Genomic DNA, 23,708 nt, shown 5'->3' with positions numbered 1-23,708 from the left:
ATGGATATTGTAAAATAATTAATCTATAAGGCGGAGGAGATCCATGACTGTGTCATTCTCTCGGTTCATCAGTCTGAAACACTGACCTTCGCTGTGGCAGTTTAACAAAGCAACCGTTTGTGGTGGGCTTCTCGTAATGCCAAGTGATTCACATCACGATTTTGTCACCTAAACCTTTCATTAAACTCCAATGAGATTATCAAAATCCCACCCAAATTTTATCCCAAAACACGCTCATGGCACTGATTTTTACCAAAATCTAAATATATCCTGATGATTTCTTCAACAGAAGATTCCCAAAGAACTCATTAGAGATGAGACATCTACTACATTCCATGTGGCTACATTCCTTGTAACTGTAATACAAATTGTGGGGGTTTAGTAAACACCCGGATGTGACAAATGTCATGAAGTGAGACAGAGGTCTTAGGGCCATTACAAGGATGCATCATAGGCAGACATAGACGTGTGCAAAAAGCCATAACCTTTCAAAGCAATGCAGTACACAGTGATTCGCATTTTAGCCCAAAACAAACTCATAGAGTTGTGTTTTCTTCAGAATACCTGGAAGTAGTTTAATCAACTCATTTACTAACCAGAAACTATTTACTATCAACTATTGGTTTCAGGCAATTGGGTATTTGCTAAAGCACAGGGTTAGGGCTTTCGGCTTGAAGCTTGTTATATGTAGGGTTCTTCACAGTTGTTCTGCCTTATTGTTCGAATGGAGTGATTCCAACAAAAGTTCCAAGTGGGAAAATGAGATCAGATCCATTAGTCTGCGAGTTTATCTCTAGCAGAGGTTAATCTATGCTGAAATATATTGAATCTATGCTACTATGTAATTCTGAGGCATATTTTCATTTAAGTAATACCATGCATGTCCTTGTCAGTGATCATATCCCAGTATAGAGTTAATATCTTCAAGACCACTGCACTACAGAATTGCCCGCGTCTCCAAGGTTTTTCCAAGGTTCCTGTCTGACATACAGATTTTGTGGCATTTTTTCTGCTTTTTAGCAAAAGATAAAATTAGAAAGATAGATCAGACATCCATTGAGGCACTTTTCCAGGACTGGATTATGGGGGATCCTGGAGCCCATCCCAGGCTGCACAGGGCATGAGACAGGGGATAGCCAGAACAGCATGCCAGTTTCTGTGTTTTATGGTCTGTGAAAACCAAATCTGTGGATGAAAGACAAAATCCAAACCCAGGAATATACCATGGATATGCACAGTAGGCCTGAAGAAAAAATATGAACTAAGGGTCCGGTGAAGGATAGTATAGAATCATGTCAAGGTGACGAGAACTTGAAATACATGGTCATCTCAATCTGCCAAGCAGAGAATTCATTGAGATAGTAAGGGATAGAATTGCAACTTCTGTTTATTTGTATGTTTCTCTCTTACAGTAAAGTTGTGAAACATTTCAGCCAAATGAACAAACTGAACAACTGGAAACTGCTAAATGAGTCATCTATACATTTGTAACTGAAAGATGGGCTTGTTTCACACACACACACACACACACAGACATTCATACACACACACACACACACATGTTTGTATTCATATCGTTTTAGAGAACATCCATTCATTTCTATGGGAAAGACATGAATCCCAACCATTGCAATCTAACCCCTACCCAGCCCTAACCTTAACCACCATACAAGAATTTCAACTAGTTTTTTGACTGCAGTCACAGATTTTTATAAAATTGAGATTCCCTTTGTGGGGATGAAAAAGGTGGTACCAACAACGTCAAAACAACAAGTTTTTATCACACACATATATAGAATACTGTGCAAAAGTCTTATGCAGACAAAGGAAATGTTGATAACTATTCATCTGGGTAGTAAGAGTACACTTTAAAAAAGAAAAAGTTAAGACAACTTAAAATTTCAAGGCAGCTTACTGCACTAGATTTTTGAGCTTTGAAGGCAACTGAAACTTCTACGTTTTTAAGAAAACCACATATTGTTATGCCAAGTAATTATTTTTCGTTCAGATAATTTACCTTTCATATCTATAAAAACTTCAAATGTTTAGTTGTACATACTAAGAACTGCAAACGACAAAAGTTGTTCCAACCTATTGTTTGTGTAAAGACTTAAAAATTTGAGTTTAGCATACTAGGGCTTCACCCATTGCAGTACCCAGGGGTACAAAAACACTACCTAAACATACGCTGGGCTGGGCTTGAACTGGGAACCTTTGGGTCAGAGGCACAGAGGTTTAACCCACTGAGCTAAATACTGCCCCCTCTAGACTTGGATGCTGCCAAAACTCTGAACAGTTATAAAACTGTAAACAGTGTTTCTGTGTTAGCACCTTATTCAGCTTATGTTCCATGTACCTGAGCATGTGGTTCTGTGAGCTAATCCTGTCTACTCAGGATTTGAAGGTCACCAATTCAAACCCTGCATCAGCACATGTGGGGGCCCTTGACCAAAGCCTGTGACCTCCAGCTCCCTGGGCACCTCAACAGGTAGCTGCCCTTCATAGTTAAGTTTGCTGTCATTCCCCACAGGGATCCTGAAAGTGCATCTGCTATTATTTATTACTATCATGTTTAAAATAAACATGCTAATTGAGCTGTTTTGTTATCTTCATTTTTAATAATTAGTTGGCACATATTTTGCGGTTTTGAATTCTTAGCATGTTTAACTCAAATTTAAAAGTTTTTACGCATATGAAAGATAAATCATTAGAACAAAAGAGAATAATTCAGCACAACTTTTGTTGTTTGTAATTCTTAGTATGTAAAACTAAAAATCTGAAGTTTTTATAGATATGAAAGATAGTTTTAACACTTAGTGAGGTATTATTTAGCCATATGAGGTGTATTAGTGATCATGTGTATTTGATGGTGACTGCAAATAGTGAGGTGATTTCATGAGAGGTTTTGATATTGTTACTCTAGCACACTTTTACAAACATAATATCATAGTTTTACACCAAGATGAAGGTCATTTAAACTTTTCTTGTACTACAGTATATCAGTAAAGATTAAGCCCTCAGACCCTTCACAGTTACAGGATAGAAAAGCCAGCAATTAAGGGAAGTTCTGACCCTGCCAGTTGACAAAAGTGAAAATTGTAATCATTAGATGGGGTACATCCACTGCCCAGCACCTGAAGCTGGTCACCGCGTTGCTCATCATGTGTGATTCCCCCATTTCGTTTTTGGAAACACCCTCTTTCATACTCCCACTCAGAAAATGATTTGGAGGCACATAGGCCAATCATTACCCACCAAACTGACAAACCAGCAGACATAAAAGTCCCCAGGTGCCAAAGTAATTTGGGTCACTGACCACCTCTTATTGTCTCATTTGATCATGTGAATATTGTGCTCTTCACATATAAGTTGAATTGAGAATATGAATAAAAGGATGACTTTAAAGAATCTTATGCAGCATTTTTGCTTTTTTGTTGTTTTCCTCCTGAAAACAGCATTATGGGCTGAGTGGGGATGAGGCAGTAAGATTGAGGGTACACTGTACAGAGTTCATACTGTGCTGTACAGGCCATTTTGGGTGAGGGGACTGGGTCACCTCCCTGTACTCTGACTCACTCTCACCACATTGTGCTCATTTGCATGGGGCGCTCATTTCTCTGTAAACTCTTGCGTTTCCTTGGCAAGTTGGAACCATGACACTTCTGAGGAACTAGAAACTTCATGCTGCACTCACACACATGCACAGAAACCCACAGACACAGAAAGAGAGAAAAAGAGCAAGAGAGAGAGAGAGAGAGAGAGAGAGAGAGAGAGAGAGAGAGAGAGAGAATGAGAATGAGGCAGGTATTCACCGCTACTATTATTTATACCATCGCTTTTGTAATTCGATTTTGAAACTTTTGAAATTTTTCACACGCATATTATTAGTGTTGCTAAAAATCTAAGGTGGTGTAGATTGGGAGTTATGCAGTGGAGCAGAGTATGACAGGTCTCAGTGGAATTTTAGTGTAGTTGTGGTAGAGCAGAATTATAAATCTGGGTGGCCTTCCCACGGTGGAGAGAGAATGGGTGACGCATTCCTGCCCGAGCTTGGTTGCCGGCCTGCAATCCGCGTGACTTGCCGAGTCGGGCTTTTCTCAGTACCTCAAAACCTTGCTGACGAGAGGACTCCTAAGTCGTTTACTCACACAAGAACTCTGACCACAGACTCAGGGACTGTCCCCATTCTTCACAAACGTACATTGCCGATTGCAAAACGCGCTGAGCTCGAACGTAAATAGCAAGATATCTAGGCTTTTGGTTTTCCCACATGGTCAAATTCAAGGAAGAGCAACCTTGGCTTATATACAAGTAGCGCTCTAGGGAAATAGAAAGTAAGATGGTTAGTAACAGTGAGTTCTCTGTTATTTGATAACGTGTGGTTACAATTATGAGAACGTTGGTCAGATACCTATTTTAGTTGTTTTCTTACAGTAGGAAACTGAGAAAAGAATTTACCAAGCAAAAGAACATGCAGTACTGTTGCCACAGGTCTTGGTTACTCACATATACCTAATTTCTGCTTTTTAAATCTATTTAATGTTATTTGCCATATTTTGCTATATTCAATATCTGAAATTTGTGCAAAATATCAGATTTAACCTGACATCTATTTGAACTTCTATATATATATACACCCCTTCACATTCACGCATTTAACATTCTCGGTTTTGGTTATTCACAGGTTGGTCGTGAACAATTAAACAGGAATATTTTTAGCAATATTTTTGCAAAAACTTGAACATGATGCGTAAGCCGAAAAACAATACTGAAAATGATTCGGATCACACAAAATTACAAAATATATAGATATATACCATATGTGCTCATTTCTGCTAGCAAGCCTGTGAGAATCTTATGTTAATATCAAATGTTAGCATTATCATTTGCTTGCAGAAATTTGCATCACAAATCCATTCCATTGAGCTGTTCTATAGTACTTTTCAAGTAGAAGGTTGCAAATCTTCAGTTTCCGAGTTATTGCAAATGCATTTGTACATCAAAATGTATGATACTACTAATGATGAATAATATATAATATATGGCCATTTTTCCTTCAGATAATTCATGTGCAGAACTCAGGTATCTCCATGGATTTAGACCAACTAGATGGTCATGACGCACCCAGCTTGTTTTGGTCACACTTTTGGCCCTGCTTATAAGTAGGGCCATGTCAGCGCAATTATGGTTCAGTCCGCATACTTTACCATAGAAAACCACCAGTGGTATGAATCAGGTATGGCTTGGTTCTTCTGGTAGCCACACTTAAGTGTTACTTGTCTTTATGACCATGGAATCTCGCATTTCTTGCAGTAACTTTTAAACTTTGGTGCAAAATGTAGTGCTCCCAATGTGTACTATAGTAACTTTGTACATTTAGGGGCTGTAGCCATGTTGCCGTTACGGCCCTTCCCCATACCATAATCCCTTGTATTTGTGCTGTGTGCATGCTCGGCCATATTGTGGCTGTGGCTCACTACTCACAACTATATATACCATATGTGCTCATTTCTGCTAGCAAGCCTGTGAGAATCTTATGTTAATATCAAATGTTAGCATTAACATTTGCTTGCAGAAATTTGCATCACAAATCCATTCCATTGAGCTGTTCTATAGTACTTTTCAAGTAGAAGGTTGCAAATCTTCAGTTTCCAAGTTATTGCAAATGCATTTGTACATCAAAATGTATGATACTACTAATGATGAATAATATATAATATATGGCCATTTTTCCTTCAGATAATTCATGTGCAGAACTCAGGTATCTCCATGGATTTAGACCAACTAGATGGTCATGACGCACCCAGCTTGTTTTGGTCACACTTTTGACCCTGCTTATAAGTAGGGCCATGTCAGCGCAATTATGGTTCAGTTCGCATACTTTACCATAGAAAACCACCAGTGGTATGAATCAGGTATGGCTTGGTTCTTCTGGTAGCCACACTTAAGTGTTACTTGTCTTTATGACCATGGAATCTCGCATTTCTTGCAGTAACTTTTAAACTTTGGTGCAAAATGTAGTGCTCCCAATGTGTACTATAGTAACTTTGTACATTTAGGGGCTGTAGCCATGTTGCCGTTACGGCCCTTCCCCATACCATAATCCCTTGTATTTGTGCTGTGTGCATGCTCGGCCATATTGTGGCTGTGGCTCACTACTCACAACTATACAGGCATCCATCCATTTTCTGAAACCGCTTCTCCTATTCAGGGTTGCAGGGGGTCTGGAGTCTATCCTGGAGGCTATGGGTGTAAGGCAGGGAACAACCCAGGACCCTAACCTATTGCAGGGTACTCCTGGCTAATGATGGCCAAAATGATGCTTCATTGAATCATTTGCTGTATTTTCTGACCTAACTAGATGGTGTTCTCTGTTCAAAAAACTGCTCAAAACATGCCCCAAAGTAAACCAAGACCACCATCTAGTACAGGGGATTTCAACTACAATTTAAAGAGGTCGAATTAGAGAAAAACTAGATGCTAAAAACTCAAATGGCCTAATTGTCAGTGTTTGTTATAGAGCACCTAATGTAGCTGCAGAGGAAAGCAGAATGTTATATGATGATTAGCATTACTGGAAAAATAATGGAAGCTATAATCCAAGTGAAAATGGTAGATTATCTGGATGCAAATAATATTCTGAGGGATAGCCAACATGGATTTAGGAGAGGTAGATCCTGTTTAACGAATCTACTTCAGTTCTTTGAGGAAGCTACAAGTGAAATTCATCACAAAAAGGCCTACGATGTGATCTACTTAGATTTCCAGAAGGCCTTTGATGTTGTCCCCCACAAACAGCTCTTGCTTAAGCTCAAAGCTGCAGGGATTTTAGGAACTGTGGCAGCTTGGATCGAAAACTGGTTAACTGACAGGAAGCAGCGAGTAGTTATTAGAGGCACAATGTCACAGTGGGCCTGCGTTCATAGTGGGGTACCGCAGGGTTCAATTTTAGGACCACTATTGATCCTAATTTACATTAATGATATTGACATCAATACATACAGTAAACTAGACTAAGGGGGGACATGATCCAGGTCTATAAGATTCTAACGGGTCTGGATGCTGTTCAGCCAAATGGCTATTTCAATATTAGTTTAAATACTAGAGCTCATGGCCATAAGTGGAAATTAGCGGGAGAACATTTTAAAACAAATTTGAGAAAGCACTTCTTTACACAGTGTGTAGTTAGAGTATGGAATAGTCTTCCTGCTAGTGTAGTGGAAGCTAAAACCCTGGGTTCCTTTAAATCAGAGTTAGATAAGATTTTAACAACTCTGAGCTATTAGTTAAGTTCTCCCTAAACGAGCTTGATGGGCCGAATGGCCTCCTCTCATTTGTAAATTTAAGATGTTTATGATTTAATTTATTAATGTATTTTTAATATTATTTCTTATTTAAAATGCATATAATTACGTTACTGGCCATTGGTATCACTGTTTTTATTATTTAATTTAGTTCATTTGGCAGAAGTTACTGTCACGTCCAGCCCCACCCCGCTTGTATGTTTACTTGCCCACAGCCTGCATTTGCATTGTCCTTTTCAAGCTGATAACGTGACAGTTACCAAGTTAACTCTATTTTAACCCTATTTTTCCATATATATGACATATGGATATGTCCATCCATCCATCCATTTTCTGAAACTATTTGTCCTATGCAGGGTTCCCGGGGGTCCAGAGCCTACTCCAGAGGCTACAGGCACTAGGCAGAGAACAGCCCAGGATGGGCTCATTGGATATGGGTATATTAGTATGCGATTTTAGTGAATTCCAGATATTTCAGGAATGCATTAGTCATATTGTACCAGGGCTGATTGTAGTTCACTACCTTTAGGAGCTTTGTATAGGTAGACTGAATGTTCTCCAGTAGGGGAACACCTTAAATGGGATACCAGTGCATCACACATACACTCACACACTATAGACAATTTAGAGGTGCTGGTTTATCTATCTATCTATCTATCTATCTGTTTTGGAACTTCAGGAGCAAAAACATGCAAAGTCCTCATCCAAAGAGTGTGGGGGAACCTAAATACCCAGGTCTTGAGGTGTGACGCTACACGCTACACTTTACTCCCCACCATCGATAACAATATTCTATATTGTTTGCAGTTACATGAATTAAAAATTCAATGCAATTTATTGAGATCTTTTTATTTAACTACTTTCCACCAGATGATGGCGTGGTGGCACAATTGTCAGCACTGCTGCTTCACACTTAGGGGACACGGGTTTGGGTCTCTGCCATGACTCCATGTGTGTGGAGTTTGCATATTCCCCCTCTATCATTGTGGGGTTTTCTCTGGGCACTCCACAGTCCCAAAAAATGCTAATAAAGCGAGGTTTGAGGTACTGAATGGTGTGTGAGTGCCCTGCAATGGGTTGGAATCCTATCCTGGACTGTTCCCTGCTTTGTGTGTGTGACCATTGGGATGGGTTCTGGACCCCTGTGATCTTATATAGGGTAAATGGATACAGTAAATGGATGGATATTTTCCTGCAGATTATTTTTAGTGCCCTGTTTTGGTGGCCATTTAACTCAAATTTTTTCTGATTTTGGTATTTTATCTCAAATTCACCCTCAGGTGTCTCAGGGTTTTTCCTTAAAAGATCTGTAGAATTAGGACCAGGGTTGAAACTTCAGAATTTTTGGTACTAGCCAAAAAATGTAGTCCAACATGCAATTTGTTTTTACTAGCCAGCAGACTAGTGTTTGGTGTTTTGTACTCACCCACCATCTAAATTACTCACCTCAGGCAAGTGGACGAGCTTAATTTTCAGCCTTGATTAGGACAATGGCTGCTTGTGAGGTTCAGACACACAATGCATCAGTTAAGACAGCTATTCTGCTGTGAGGATGTCCTGCACAACGTATGACATCCCTTCAGAGTAACTCCTTAGGCCATTGCACACAAACATGTTGAAGCCTGGAAATTAACAGTATATTTTGTTTTTCAGGTATCGCACACTGACTAAATCATACTGAACCGTACCGCACTATGTTAAGAAATCTAGTCCTCTCAACAGTCTGGTTACAGGATTACAAAATATTAAGTTAACTGCTCCCCAAAAGAAAAAACTACAATGCACCTTGTTTAGCACCGACACTCAACAAGTAAAAAGACACGCAGGGAAGTACAGATCTTAACAAGCTCTGAGTCTAGGGGGACAAATGACAGAGGGGACTGGGGGGCTGGTGGGGGTGGGGTTTGGTGGGGGGGTGGGGTTTGGTGGGAGGGGGGGTGGGGCACATCCCCCTACAATTATGTAGGGACTCTGATCAAACTTCTCACAGCATGTGGTTACTGCTGGTAGGAGTCCACACAGCCACGTGCATCCCTGTGCTGCCCACATGCATTCCCACTGTCTCACTGATTTCCTCTACGTTTGTAATTAAACATGGTAAAACGCACACAGTTCTATAAGCCTACACATAGCTTAAATACGGTGCCCTACCAACTTAACGAAGCATAAATATGTCAAATACTAATGTCACTTTCTTAAACATTTTATTCAAGATCATATATATTTGCCACATTTTTGTTGACTTTGTGCATTCTGTTTGTGTTCCGTTGTGTTCTGGAATTTAGGTCCAGTACACGTTGAGAACTGACTTACGTGATTTGTGTCAGATGCAGTTTTAGTCACATGGACCAAATACATGTACATTAAAAATGCAATTGAGAATAAAACACAAACAACTATCACAGCATTCTTCCAAACAGAATACAATGCAAGTAGATTTCTATAATTCTGTATAACCTATGCAAGCCTATGTTGAATGTAACTGTCAACATAATTTTCCCATATTTTAGGTAGACCAATTTATGTTACTACAACAATGCTAATGATTTAATCTAAGTCTGACTTAAGGTGAAATTTTGTCTGTTAGAATAAAGCAATAAATCTATGAATGTGTCCTCACACAATGTGTAATATTACAGTATACTGGGGCTCAGCAAATTTAAACTTGTGACACATCTGTTGTTTAGGTTGTTGTCCAATAGACCAGAAGACCAGATAACAAAGTAACATTATATGTATGTTGGGCAATGTCAATCAAAATGTTTAATGTATTAAACCATTAGCCTAAATCAGGCCAAATGCCTCATCAAGCATGGCTGGAAAAGCTTAAAAGTTGAGACCTTTTGCTCATTGTTTGTTCCCTCCACTTCAAAAATCTCTCCTGCCTACCTGTCTGTGCCAATCTATTATCTTCGAAGGGATAAAATGCTGGATTTATAAAGCTCCTCTATCTCATTATTTCAGATTTAAAAAAACCTAAAATATACTGGAAATGCTAAAATATACTGGTGATGCAACTACATCAATGAACGAACCTTTTGACTTGGCAGGAAAATTTGTACCGGGGTTTCTGTATGAGCCTTGGAAAAAGCATTCAATGCACAGCTCACTAAATAAAACAAATCAGAGATAACGGGACAAGGAAAACCCTCAAAACCCCAGCCACCCCTCCATTCATTTTTTCAGTTATGTAAAAATACACCCATTCACCTTCCATCGCATTTCACCCAACATACCTTATTAAACCAATGTTGTGGAGTTTTTAAAATAACAAGTGTCTATTTTCATTCAGTAGCAGATAAAGGAAGTTCAAGATAAAAGTATATATCCTAAAGCTAGAAAACAATGTAGCAATACAGAATGCTTTAATCAGCATGAACTATGTCTCTGGAAGAAGCAGTGATATGTAACAGTACACAATCATTTGGAGTATTCACCTATTCAGGGGATAGAGACAATTAATATATTATGAGAGTTAAGGACATACTTGTCATCACCTTCATTGACAGAATTCATTCAATGTTCAGATGGTAAAGGTCAGGGAAATGCAAAACTGTTACAAGCACACCTTTAAACCATTTCCAATTTAATAAATAAGTCATCTGAATAAATAAGTCATAAATCAGTAAACACCTTCTTTCTCAAATAACAAGCTCCAGGGGGCTAGGCTGCAATTACAGAGAATTTTTCATGCAGCTGCATAATAACTTTTCAATTTTTTTTTGCATTTCTTCCAACCACAGCCCCAGAGATACTTTTTGAATGGCTGGCCATGGTTTAGAAATTACTGTACACCCTCCCTGCAGCAGCCCATGACGGTTTTTCATTCATTCATTTTGTGTCACTCACAGTCATTGCTATACTGTTCCTCTGAACTGTGGCAAACACTATTACCATCATCACACGTAGTTCTAGTCCTTCCATAAGTGTTCTGCCTGCCCCATTTTCACCCTCTTTGTTGTTTCATTGTGTCATTCATAAGAAACATCAAACACTGTTTGATATTGCTAATTAAACAGTGCTGAGAAGACCAATCAAGACTTACAATGTCTGTTTTTTTTTATCACATGAATAATCATACAAATGCCAGACATCACAATGCACCAGCAGCAGGAGCTCAGGCTATTGATGTTTACCTAAATGGGAAGAAGCATTAATGTAAATTTCTAACTGACAATAAAAAAAAAAGAGTTGGTTAAGGTGACTTTAGAGATTACTGCCAGGTCTTCAGTTGATAAACCACAGAGAGCTATGCCCCCCCTAAACAAAACCAGCATGTACCCTTGCTACTTCACTGGAGTGGCTAATACTGCTGGAATCATTAAGCAAGGGCAGTCTTCTCCAATCAAACGAGCACGCATCAAGCCTAAATACTTTCGTTTTAATATATTTAAACAATACAACATTGAACAATGGATTATTTTTCTTTAAATATAAAAAATGGGATATGGACAAAACATGTAATTAAAGTTTGTAACAGAAACATATCAGAAATTCAAAATAGAATATAGAATGTGATAGTTCAGACTGCATTGTAACACTTTAATAATTGCTCTGTTGTTGAATTGGTGCATTGTGTATATGTCAGTATTCTTTATACTTTGTTGCTGTATGACAACTAAGAAATAGGGTGAAGCCAGCAAAAGCAGGACAGCACCTAAAATGGGACAAGTAAGGTTTTGCGTGTGTTGCTTTTTAAATAATGAAATCCAAGATGAAAAAAACAGTCTTGGAATGTTCTGACAACGGTATTATATTTACATATCAGCAACTGATTGGTCAAGTTTTAATTTTTTGGGTATGGTTGCATCTGAATTGGAGGATGATCTGAAGAAGAACATGGCAAGTCTCATACAAACTGCTGGGATTTAAATATAACAAGGGTCCTAAACCAATACAAATTGAACAACAATATCCATTGTTGGCAGATGAAATTTAACATAGACAAATGTAAGGTACTCCATGTAGGGAGCAGAAATATAAAGTACAGGTATTTTATGGGACCTACTGAAATAAAGGTAGCTGATTATGAGAAAGACCTTGGTGTGTATGTTGATGCTTCCATGTCTCATTCTCGCCAGTGTGGGGAAGCAATAAAAAAGGCCAATAGGATGTTGGGGTACATCTCCAGGTGTGTGGAGTTTAAGTCAAGGGAGGTAATGCTAAGATTATACAATTCCTTGGTGAGACCTCACCTAGAATATTGTGTACAGGTTTGGTCACCATATCTTAAAAAGGACATAGCGGCCTTAGAAAAGGTGCAGCGTAGGGCCACAAGAATGATTCCTGGTCTTAGAGGAATGTCATACGAGGAAAGGTTATTTGAGCTAAATCTGTTCAGCCTCAAGCAAAGGAGACTGAGGGGGGACATGATCCAGGTCTATAAGATTCTAACAGGTTTGGATGCTGTTCAACCGAATAGTTACTTCAGCATTAGTTCAAATACAAGAACTCGTGGCCATAGGTGGAAATTAGCGGGAGAACATTTCAAACTGGATTTAAGGAAGCACTTCTTTACACAGCGTGTAGTCAGAGTATGGAATAGTCTTCCTGATAACGTAGTGCAAGCTGAATCCTTGGGTTCCTTTAAATCAGAGCTAGATAAGATTTTAACAACTCTGAGCTATTAGTTAAGTTCTCCCCAAGCGAGCTCGATGGGCCGAATGGCCTCCTCTCGTTTGTATAGTTCTTATGTTCTTATGTTCTTATTTCATTTCTAATAATAAGATAATTAAATTTGAATCTATTACTGTTCAGATATATTTATTCATTTTTCTTAAAACTGCAATCAGCAAAATAGGGACACCCTTTAAAATGAATAAAACTACTTTGTGAAGGTGTAGCATGTATGAGAAGATGTGTAATTCAGAATTTGTAAATTTTTCCAGAAAATGGTACAGGTTTGTTGCACAAGACAGGGAGAGTGTCACACCCTGCCTATCTGACCCTCCTGTTTCCTCCCCATTGTGGTCCTAATGAGCCACCCTTGGTCTTCCTTTGTCTCACCTCTCATTCCTGCCCTCATGTTAACTGCTCGCTGCTGCCTCTTGTTTGGTCCCTTGTTAGTCATGTATTTAAGTGCTTCCCAGTCCTGCACTTGCCAGTTCTGTCATTAATGTCAGTCCTACTTGTAGCCTGCCCATTCCATAGTTTTCTGCGCTCCCTGTCTTGATCCCCTGTCATCTGTTTTTTCTGGTTTCTTAGTTTTGAGTTGAATAAAACCCTGTTTGTTTGCCCTGACTCCTGCTCCTAAGTCCTTTGTCCTGAAAGAGGGCACATGTAGGCCTAGGAAAGGTGGAAGACAGAGGTACAACTAATGGAGTTATGAAAGAATGACAGGTACAATAAATAAATATAGGGAATAGAGTGGAGGCAGGCCGGGAATGTTCCCTCTGCAGCTTTGTTGTTTTTTTTAGCTAGGGCATGGTCTGTTCCAATGCCCACCCTTCAAAAAACAGTGGTGCTGTAAGTGGCTTTTGTCATGCCTTTAATATGAAGCCATTTTTATTCTAATAATCTGAAAGAGAATTAACTGAGATGTTGGAGCTTCTATCACAGAGAGGTTTCCCCCTGACCGAACAAGTCAACAACACACACAGTTAAGTTCATAACTGCTTACAAGCCATTGTATAATTTCAGTTTTTCAGTTTAAGCAGAGAATGAATCAAGTGTTGTTAGGCATGTACAGTACATATACAAACAGAAAGAGACAAAGACATGCATGTAAGCTTAATTTGTACTTACCTGCCTTTTATTTAAGACTTACAATAAAATATTGAAAAGGTGCATAACCTACATATGCACACATGAACACACACACACACACACACACACACACACACACACACACACACACACACACTGTTAAATTCTTAGATTCTTAAATACTTAGGCTGCTTGCTTTTTTATATTAATGATTTGTTAGGATTTGTGGTTAATGTTTTGATGACATAATAATAATAAACATTAAGAAACAAACATACTTATTCACAATAAACATATTTATTGACTATAAATCAGGCCACATAATTAAAATGGCATGTCCCACCTTACTAACTATACTGTCCGAATGTACCTGAAACATCCTCTTGAGAAAAAAACCCCGTACTAATCTTAACAACGCTCTTTTTTCTTTTTTTTATCAGACATCTAATTTTTTAGGTTTTATTCACCTGACATGTTTCGACGTTCGCTGTCGTCTTCCTCAGAGTGTTACCGGATGTTATCGGTAGCTCATTAGTTATCAGCTGATGTTCACGAAGGCGTGACCATCCCGTCTGGATTGACGGATCGGTCACGCCTTCAGCTGTCTGTTCGTCCCCTGTAGGATGTCACTATTACCATAGTGGCCCGAGGACCATCAACCGGGATGAGGGAGCATACATGCTCTCACACACCTGGAGTGACATCCTACAGGGGACGAACAGACAGCTGAAGGCGTGACCGATCCGTCAATCCAGACGGGAAGGTCACGCCTTCGTGAACATCAGCTGATAACTAATGAGCTACCGATAACATCCAGTAACACTCTGAGGAAGACGACAGCGAACGTCGAAACATGTCAGGTGAATAAAACCTAAAAAATTAGATGTCTGATAAAAAAGAAAAAAGAGCGTTGTTATAATTACTTTAAAGACATAATGAATATCATTGAAACCGTACTAATCTTGTTTGAACCCGTTATTATTATTATTTTTTATTCACACTAATATTCTCTCCAAAAATATAGGTTAAGGAAAAGAAAGAAACTTTTACTATTTTATTAAACAGCATTACAGTAAGTGGATAGGCCTATATGTTTTAGGTAGCCTACATTTTAAACGTTTTACCAAAAAGTATCATATTTTTGCTTACATACCGTAAAATTGTGATCAATATGACATGTAATCGCTAATTATGATTCAGCAGACCCCTGAGAAGCGGGGTGGGTTGTAAGTGGGAAACAGCGCGCTGATAGACACCAGGTGGGGCATGTTGGAAGGGCGGTTTGTGTTACTGTACGCACTGTCTGTGAGTCAAGCCGAAACTGACGCGTGTGCGCCGATGTCGCGCCGTGCTAACAAGCCGAGCGAAGCGGCTGCGGGACTCAACGCTTCCATCTGCCGCTTGCCCAGGCCGACTGTGACCAAGATTAGCAGAGGAAAGGACCGCGCCTCCAATCGTGACAATTATTCTCCACTCTACTTGCCATGTTTGTATCTTTCCTTTTCAGTGGTTCTAAGCTCTTCTACTGGTTTTCGACGGTTTTTAATGTTTCTCGAAACAGACGCACAACTAATTATTGTCAACAGATATGACGTTAAAGGTAATAGTTACTTACTACTTTTTTTTTACTATTCACGTGAGTAAGATTTTAGAGCACAGTATCATATACATATTACTGTGATAAACATACGCAAACAGGAAACTACAACTGGAGTGATGAGGAAACAAGACTCTTGTGAGATGCAACTTCTTCTGTGTCAGAAGATCAAAAAATTGACCACAAAAGGGAAAAATGTATGATGAAATACATACACACCTAGAAGTTTAGAAAAGTCTAATCAATAAAAGTTCTGTTAATTCAAATGCAAAGTGTCTGCCTCTATGATCGTAAGATACCAAATGCAGTAATATATATTTATCTTTTGAGTAGCTGCGATACCTGATAAATCTGGTAATGTTTCACTTAGTATCTTCATACAAGGTGAATTAACATGAGGTATATTACAGATTTTTGGGTAGCTCTTTACTTGAGGGGGCAAAAGTAACTTAGAGACTGATTAGTACTACTGAAGTACAAATCATGAACAAATACATTAACTGAATGAAATACATGAATGGTTATGGTAGATTAATGATGATGTTTGTAATACTGTGCCCTGTAATGGGTTGGCACTCCATCCTGGGTTGTTCCATGCCTTGTGCCCATAGCTTCCAGGATAGGCCCTGGACCCCCAGCAACCCTGAATAGGACAAGCAGCTTCAGAAAATGGATGGATGTTTATAATATGTAGTACTCCAGAATACACTATTCCCGAATAAAATGTTACATTTTAAAGAAATTTATATGCAAGCATTATGTATTGCAACTACTAAATTTAAACTCAGGGGTTTTATTAAACAGAAAGGTGTTGCTTGACAGTAAGTTAAGTCAAAAAGAGTAGATATAAATATAGTAAAAGCTTTCAAGCTAGCAATTTTAAATGATATTCTGCCTTGTCCCCTAACATCTACATTCCCACCATTTCTCTCACAATCTAATCGTTAATCATTCATTATACAATTAATCATTCATTAGTCATTAGTCTTCTCTAGTGGCTTTAACTATGACTGCACTCAAAGTAGTGAGATGTTACCCTCAAACATATACCACCCATATACAAGCCCCTGGAAGTGACTAAAAAAAGTGTCATAACACCTCCAAGAAGGTGAGCCTGCAGAAGAGGGTACTCTCCGTGAAAATGGTAAGGGGAGAGCATGTGGCTGAAAGATTTTTTTTTATTATTATTATTAACAAAAGTATTTCAGGCAATGGGTCAAAGATGCTTTCACATATTACAATCATTTATTTCTTTTGTCTTGAGATTTGTTAATGTTGCAACACCGATATATGTTAATAATGACACAATGCAACTAAATTATCTTTAGTTTTGGTTGTTAAGAACAACTCAAAACATGTTTAGGCATTCTTATTGTTCCGTATAACATTAAAATGACAGTATTGCCCTTTAGTGGTATGCAAAAATCCTGTGTAATGAAAACTGCCATTTCCTAGTCATTAGGAAATTTCTTTCCATTGCACCAAAGAAAGGTAAAATATGCAATTTTTGACTACAGATGTGTGTGTGTGTGTGTGTGTGTGACAGAGAGAGGGAGAGAGTCAGAGCTGCTAGGAATGAGAAAACACCTTTGGCTGAAATAACCAAGAGCTCAGATGACCCCCAGGGAAGTTTGGCTACATGTTTGGTTTCTATGCAAAACTTGACATTTATGGGTGAGGGGGACTGGAATTTCCTGGACCAGTCAAACTGTTCAGTGGGCCGCCCACTACCTGAGATGTGTTTCAGAGCATCATTCATTACTGTGACAAAACATGATGCTATACTTCAGCCACTGCTGGTGGTATGCTCTGCAAAGCTTCACATGGGTTTGGACTGAAGGATTGTGTGCGTGGAGGACTCCGGAGAAGACAACCAAACACTGTGGTCAGTGGTGTTGTCACTGTTGGATCATTCAGCGAAACCCTTAACTCCAGTTGCTCCAGGGACTATCTGACCCTGCTTTGTCAGTAGTACGATGTTTTGGATAAAAGTATCTGCGAAATAATATAGATTATGTGCTTATTGGGAGTACATCCAGGAGACACCTTTTTACCTTTTTTGCTTGTTATTTCAGACGATGCACTACACTGTAACAGCAGCCTTGCATCTTATATATGATTCAGAACAAGTTTATGCAAAGCAAGTTAATTAGGCATTTTTAATACCTTTGACGCAAACAGTTCAGTAATGATTTAAAGATTTGATCTTGCACCTTATGAATGAGCCACCTTAGCATCTTGTAGCTTACTTTTGCTTAACAGACATGCCCCATTCATCAAGGGTGACCACTTAATCCATGTCAGGGGGGACACGATGAGCTAGGACAAGGTCTGCAAACTACCATTTCAATTAAAAAAGCCTGGGTTTCACTTTCAGCAAAATAGGTGCACCCTGTGTGCTGATTGGTCAGTCACCTATAATAATGCATGTGTTACTAATATTAATATGAAACAGCTAGATGAGTCTTTCAATCAAGGAAACAAACCAGTCAGTGCAGATGAAGAACCAAACTAATTAGCTAAGCACAGGAGCCTTTCAGTTTTAAAGTAGTTTGTAAAACCTAACATGACATGGATTATGTGGTCATCCATCTATCCATCCATCACTTGTGTAGGGGTGGTCTGGAGTCTGGCCCACACCAAGTAATTCAACATGCATATTAGAAAAGCTTATCACCGTTATCCATATCTTTACGTTGATGGAAGTGATTATGGTTGCTTTGGAGTTGCCAGATGTGCCTCTGATGTACTTTCAGGGCTGTACTAAATCATCATCTGAGGTAGCACACTGGTAATCACACGGTGCATTTTACATTTTACTGGCTGTCAGCTGAGTGAGAAAAAAAACCCCTTTGCACCTCACAAAGATAGAGCTGATAAGAAGGTGCTCATCAGTGTTGGACCTGCAGTATTCATCTCTAGAACAGGCTCCTTTGGGGAGCAGAACTAGTGGTCTCATCTCCAATATAAGCAGCAAGTGCGTTGCAAGCTGGTCTTGCCTCTGATATGTATCTGCAACCCACAGCCTCACTGTGAAAGCAGCATCCCTTCTTTCACTTTTTAATTAGGAGTTATGATGACTATCTCAAATAATTTTCTGCATCTTGTTTTGTACCTTTGCAAGTATCACTACAGAGGGGTGCTTTCAGCAAAATTATAACAGCTTATATTCACCCCTCCAGATCATAGAGATAGGCCCTGTGGTATTGTTCTCACATGGTAAAATAAAGTTTGTTCATAAGATATGATTTAAACACTATCTAGAGAATTAATCTAGAAACAAGAACTATCAGGCATTATTTAGTAGCTGGTGTTGCAGTTTGGGGTGGAATGTAGTTTTTGGGCCCAGTTAAACCAAACTGAAGTTTTGTTGTACTTGTTTAGTACAATGACAATACAGGCATTCTATTTTTGTGTAACCTATGGTAGTAGGTACGTCATTTTCCATTGAAGCCTCTTATCTGATCACAGACAGGAGGGTGACATATATAAGTTTGCGAGGCTTTAAAAACTGAATGCAATTGTGCCACAGGACAAAAATTTTACTGTAAATAACACCCTCGCCCTGGAGGCGGTCTTCCTACTATAAAGCAGTTGGTCATATAACTTTAGTAGATGAATGCAAATTAATAGAGAAAAATGCTGTAATATGTACAGAATGATTTAAGGAGTCCTTAATGCTTGGGAAGAAAATCTGGATGTTATAGCCATAAGAGTTTTAAAATTGAATTTTATTAACAGTATTTAATATGAGGCATTAATGAATGGACATGCAACATGCACAGAAAAGCAGGAAATGTCAGGCATTTCCTGTTTAAAAGCTGGTCTCTGAGTACTCAGGGCTGATAGTACTGGGGGTGCTGCATGCAAGCTATACTGATGAGACAGCTGCATTATACTCAAGTGTTGAGTTGAACAGGAAATGCTAAGGACAAGATCACAGCCTGAAGCGGAGGGGGAGGGGTTAAGAAGCAAAGAGAATCCAGGACACTAAGCTAGACCGAAGAACTGAACCAGGAAATTCAGCGTTTGTAATGCCAAGACAGTGCAAAATAACAGAACCAAACCCAACACTAAGCCAGGAACTATTCACTGTAGTCAGGGGCGTTTGATGCACAGGCAGAACCAGGCTGAAGCGCAGGGGCCTCTGCTAAAAAGAGGGCCTCAACTAACCTTGCTTAGTACAAATTTATAACCCCCAAGTCAACAACCTGTACCAGGGCAGAAGTGTCTGTAAGGTTGCTAATGCCTTAGCAGGTAAGCATCCCAGTTGGCCTTGTAATGTGATCACATTACTGGAAGGCCCATAACCCCAAAAACAGCTCCATGGGTGCTACATAAATGGACAACCCTGCACTCTCACCCCAAGCTTACCTCTCATATGAAAGCAAGGTGGGATATTTTAAAATTAAAGAATTCCTATATAACTGAGAAATTCACATTTGGTTTTGTGATGTGGGCATTGTTAGGTTCACAGGGATGACACTTCAGTGCGAGTTGTCCACTTTACATTCACTTACCTAGTACTGCATTGCAGGCAGCATCAGGCAGACAGGGGTGCTGTGTGAATCTGTGCTCATGATTGGAAGGTGCCTAGTCCTGTGGTTGGCAGAGTGATTTCACCATTGGGTCCCTAACCCCAACTGCTCCAGGATGGGCTCACCCTGTTTTCTCAATTGTAAGTTGCTTTGGACAAGAGTGTCGGATAAATAATTAATTGAGTACACCCTGGACTGGAGGGCAGTTTATGACAAATGCTGAACAGGGAATTTCCTGATGGCAGTATGCTTAATTTTAGGCCTTTAGACTACAGCAGGAGATCAGAATACCTTGAGAAAGCCTGGGGAACACAGACTTAAAACCTTTAACCATGTAGTATTATCCACTGAGCCATCTTGGAAGTTATGGCAGCATAGTTTAAACAAATAAGAGGCCCCAGAACCATGGCAGGTTGCCATGATCTGGTACAACAAAATGAAACTGACTGTGAGTCTAAGAGCATCCTTCTGGGCATTCAAGAGCACCTCAGGGCTCACATTCAGGGATCAAAACCATGAGAGACACAAATAACAAGGTAATTATGAAGCAGTTCAATGTGCTATAATGATATTACAATGGGTTTTGTATTTAGGGAAGAAATAAAACTAGTAAATAAGATTGAATCCAACATTTTGGATTTTAAATGTTGTATTATATAAAGATATTCTTAACTGATATTCTTATCTGTACAATGGCTGGGTGGGTAGGTCTCACATTTCAAGGGGTTGGGGTTCATATTCTGCTCCTGTGTGTAGAGATTTCACTTGTTCTTCACGTTGTATAGATTTCCTGGGGGTATTTCAGTTTCCTGATGTAGTCCAAAACATGGGGTTAGGTGTAGGGCAATATTGCTTATAGTGTATGACTGTGTGTGTATATGGCTTACAGTGGGCTGGCAAACAGAGTCCTATGTTTCCTGTCTCCATGCTCACACAGCATGTAAAGGGAAAGGGGTTTGAAGATGGATGGATGGATGGATGGACTGAAAACTCAAGAACACACAGAACATGTACATATTCCAAAAAGTATGAACAGAAAAACTGGTACACCATCCATCCATTCATCCATCCATTCATCCATCCATTTTCTGGACACACTTGTCCTATTCAGGGTCATGACACCCCATTTTCACACACATTGGTACATCAATCAGAAATGCTTAAAATATATACAAGATTCTCTTTCTCTTTCTTTTGCTTCCTTTTGGAACACTGCCAGTTTACGTGACGAGCCAGTGTAATTCATCCCAGGATACATTATCACCCTGCTTCAGACTCATTTTGAATTAAATGACTTCTCTAAGAGACCTAGTCTTTCAATAAATACATTACCATATAGCCCTGTGATGGGTTGGTGGCTTGTCCTGGGCTATTCCTTCCTTGTCCCAAAGCTTCTAGGATAGGCTCTGGAAACCAGCGACCCTGCACAGGTCAAGTAGGTATAGAAAAAAGAGGAATGGATGGATGGATATCACCATAAAAAAACACAATTCTGATCCACAAATACCATGGCAATCAAAGATAACAAATACAAAAACAAGTGCTCAGATTTAGCAAAGCAGTGTCTTTCAGCACAAAGTGACATGTACTCTCCATGTTGCCTACAGCCTACATTTTCACTCTGTGGTCAACTTCATGAGAATTTTATAACATTTGAAGAGACTAATAACCCTGTACTGGATGTGACATTATAAGATGGATGCATTTGTTTGACTGAGAGCCAAGTCACAATGTGATTTTTTTGTTGAAATCAATGGTAGGCCAATGTGTTTAGAAAGATCAAGGTGAGGTAACCCTGATCCTGGAGTGCCAGTATCTAGCAGGTTTTCCATCCTACTTGGTCTTGGATGAACCACACCCGATCTCAGGCCGATAGTAACTCGTCAACTAGGACAGAGAACCTACTAGATACCAACACTCCAGGATCTGGACTGCCAATCCCTAACATAGAGTGCAAGGACACATAATGTTTTTGGAGTAAAAAAAAAAATTCCACTTCCAGCACCCATCCAGATAATGTGTCATCTCATCTGAACGCTGAAGACACCTGCAGCAAATGTCTTGGTCTAAGGGAGAAATCTGGAACCTCACGGAAGTAGGACATTAATGAGGATTCCTGCCTGGTCCCTGCTGAATCGTATTGAGTCTTTGCACCAGTGACAAATAACTTTTTACATCCTGTCTGTCTTCAGAAACTGTTTGATTTGGATTTTGGTATATGTAGTACAGTCGGCCCTTTGTATCAGTGTGTTCTGCATCTGCGGGTTCAACTACCACGGACTGAAAATATATATATATGTTTAAAAAAAAAGTTTCAAACAGCAAAAACAGGAATTTGCCATTCTTGGAGCACTGAAATCATGAAATATGTAGGCATACCTTGCCTCCTACAATTTCAGAGATTCTCAGTCTCTCTCCGACACTCGTTGATTGAGCATGGCTCACCTCACATCTCATTCATTTGCTACTTGTTTTGTGCAAACCTTTTTTTTTTTTTTTTTTATTGCCCACCACCACCCCCACCCCCCCTCTTCGGAGTACAACTTTATTTTACATTACATTCAAGAGCAAAGAGTGTGGCCGCTCCGAACTCACCAGTACCATGGAAAAAGGAAAAAAAAAAAAAAGAAAAACAGGGGGGGATACAGAAACAACAAGCGTAACAATAACAGGCATCAATCAACATGGGGAGAGGGGGAGAGAGGAGAAAAAAAAAAAGGTATACAGAAATAATAACACTAATAATGTAGGTGGGATGGAAAAAAAATTAAGTATAGGGGAATACAGAATACAAACAACCATAAGAAACATAACACTCGTCAAACAACAAGAATTATAACAACATCAGTGATGATGATAATAATAATTAATAATGTGACAAATCGGTATTATATATATGTAGCATACACACACGTGATCGTACCGTTATATATGTATATTTCAATTCCTAAATCTATAACATACCCTAAAAAGTAATAATAATAATGATATTGATCGCTCAACCATTCTTGTATGCATGTGCAAGTGTAGGTGTGACCTGATTTGTCATTGGATGTGCTGGCATTTAATGCCGTCAGGGGAGGCGGCAGCACTCCCCCCCCCCCCACCCCCAAGGCGAAGGCAGGAGAACCAGGCAACCGAGGCCACCCTACCGCCCCCCCGGCACAAGGGCCCAGAGACAACCACCCGCCCAACCCAAGAGGGAGCCCGCGAGGGACTAAGGGGGCGCCAACCCCCGCATAGGGAGGCCAGCAGAGGGAGGATGGGCGGCGAGTCCCCCAGCCCCACCCGTAACCCCCCCACCGAGGCAGGCGGGTCCAGGGCCGAAGGGTCTTGGGTGGTCCACCAACCGGGACCACCCCCACCCCCCCCCGGCGGATGGCCCCCCACACACCGGAGGAGCCCCAGCCCCCCCAGCTCGTCCCCCGGCAGGACGGGCCGCCGCCCACCGCAGCGACCCGGCACGCCTCCCCCCCAACACTGCAGGATGATCCAAGGGGAGCCCATACAAAGAGCCCCCCCCCCCCCCCCACCCGGAAGCGGACCCGCGGTTGTGCAAACCTT

The 23,708-nt window shown here is 39.9% G+C and overlaps 1 long non-coding RNA gene across 1 annotated transcript in view; it reads right to left on the bottom strand.

The window, feature by feature from the left end:
• Window positions 1–19,775: 19,775 nt before the first annotated feature.
• LOC140592632 (uncharacterized) overlaps window positions 19,776–23,708 on the bottom strand; it is a 44,713-nt gene continuing 40,780 nt past the window's right edge. The window contains exons 2-3 of the long non-coding RNA XR_011992997.1: window positions 21,477–21,566; window positions 19,776–20,953 (exon numbers count right to left, since the gene is read on the bottom strand). This is a non-coding gene — a long non-coding RNA (uncharacterized lncRNA). The remainder of the gene's footprint in view (window positions 20,954–21,476; window positions 21,567–23,708) is intronic.

This window comes from Paramormyrops kingsleyae, chromosome 9 (genome assembly GCF_048594095.1).
Source record: "Paramormyrops kingsleyae isolate MSU_618 chromosome 9, PKINGS_0.4, whole genome shotgun sequence".
NCBI lineage: Eukaryota > Metazoa > Chordata > Actinopteri > Osteoglossiformes > Mormyridae > Paramormyrops > Paramormyrops kingsleyae.
Note: the sequence above shows the minus strand (reverse complement) of the source record. Positions and strands in the feature narration are given on the sequence as shown.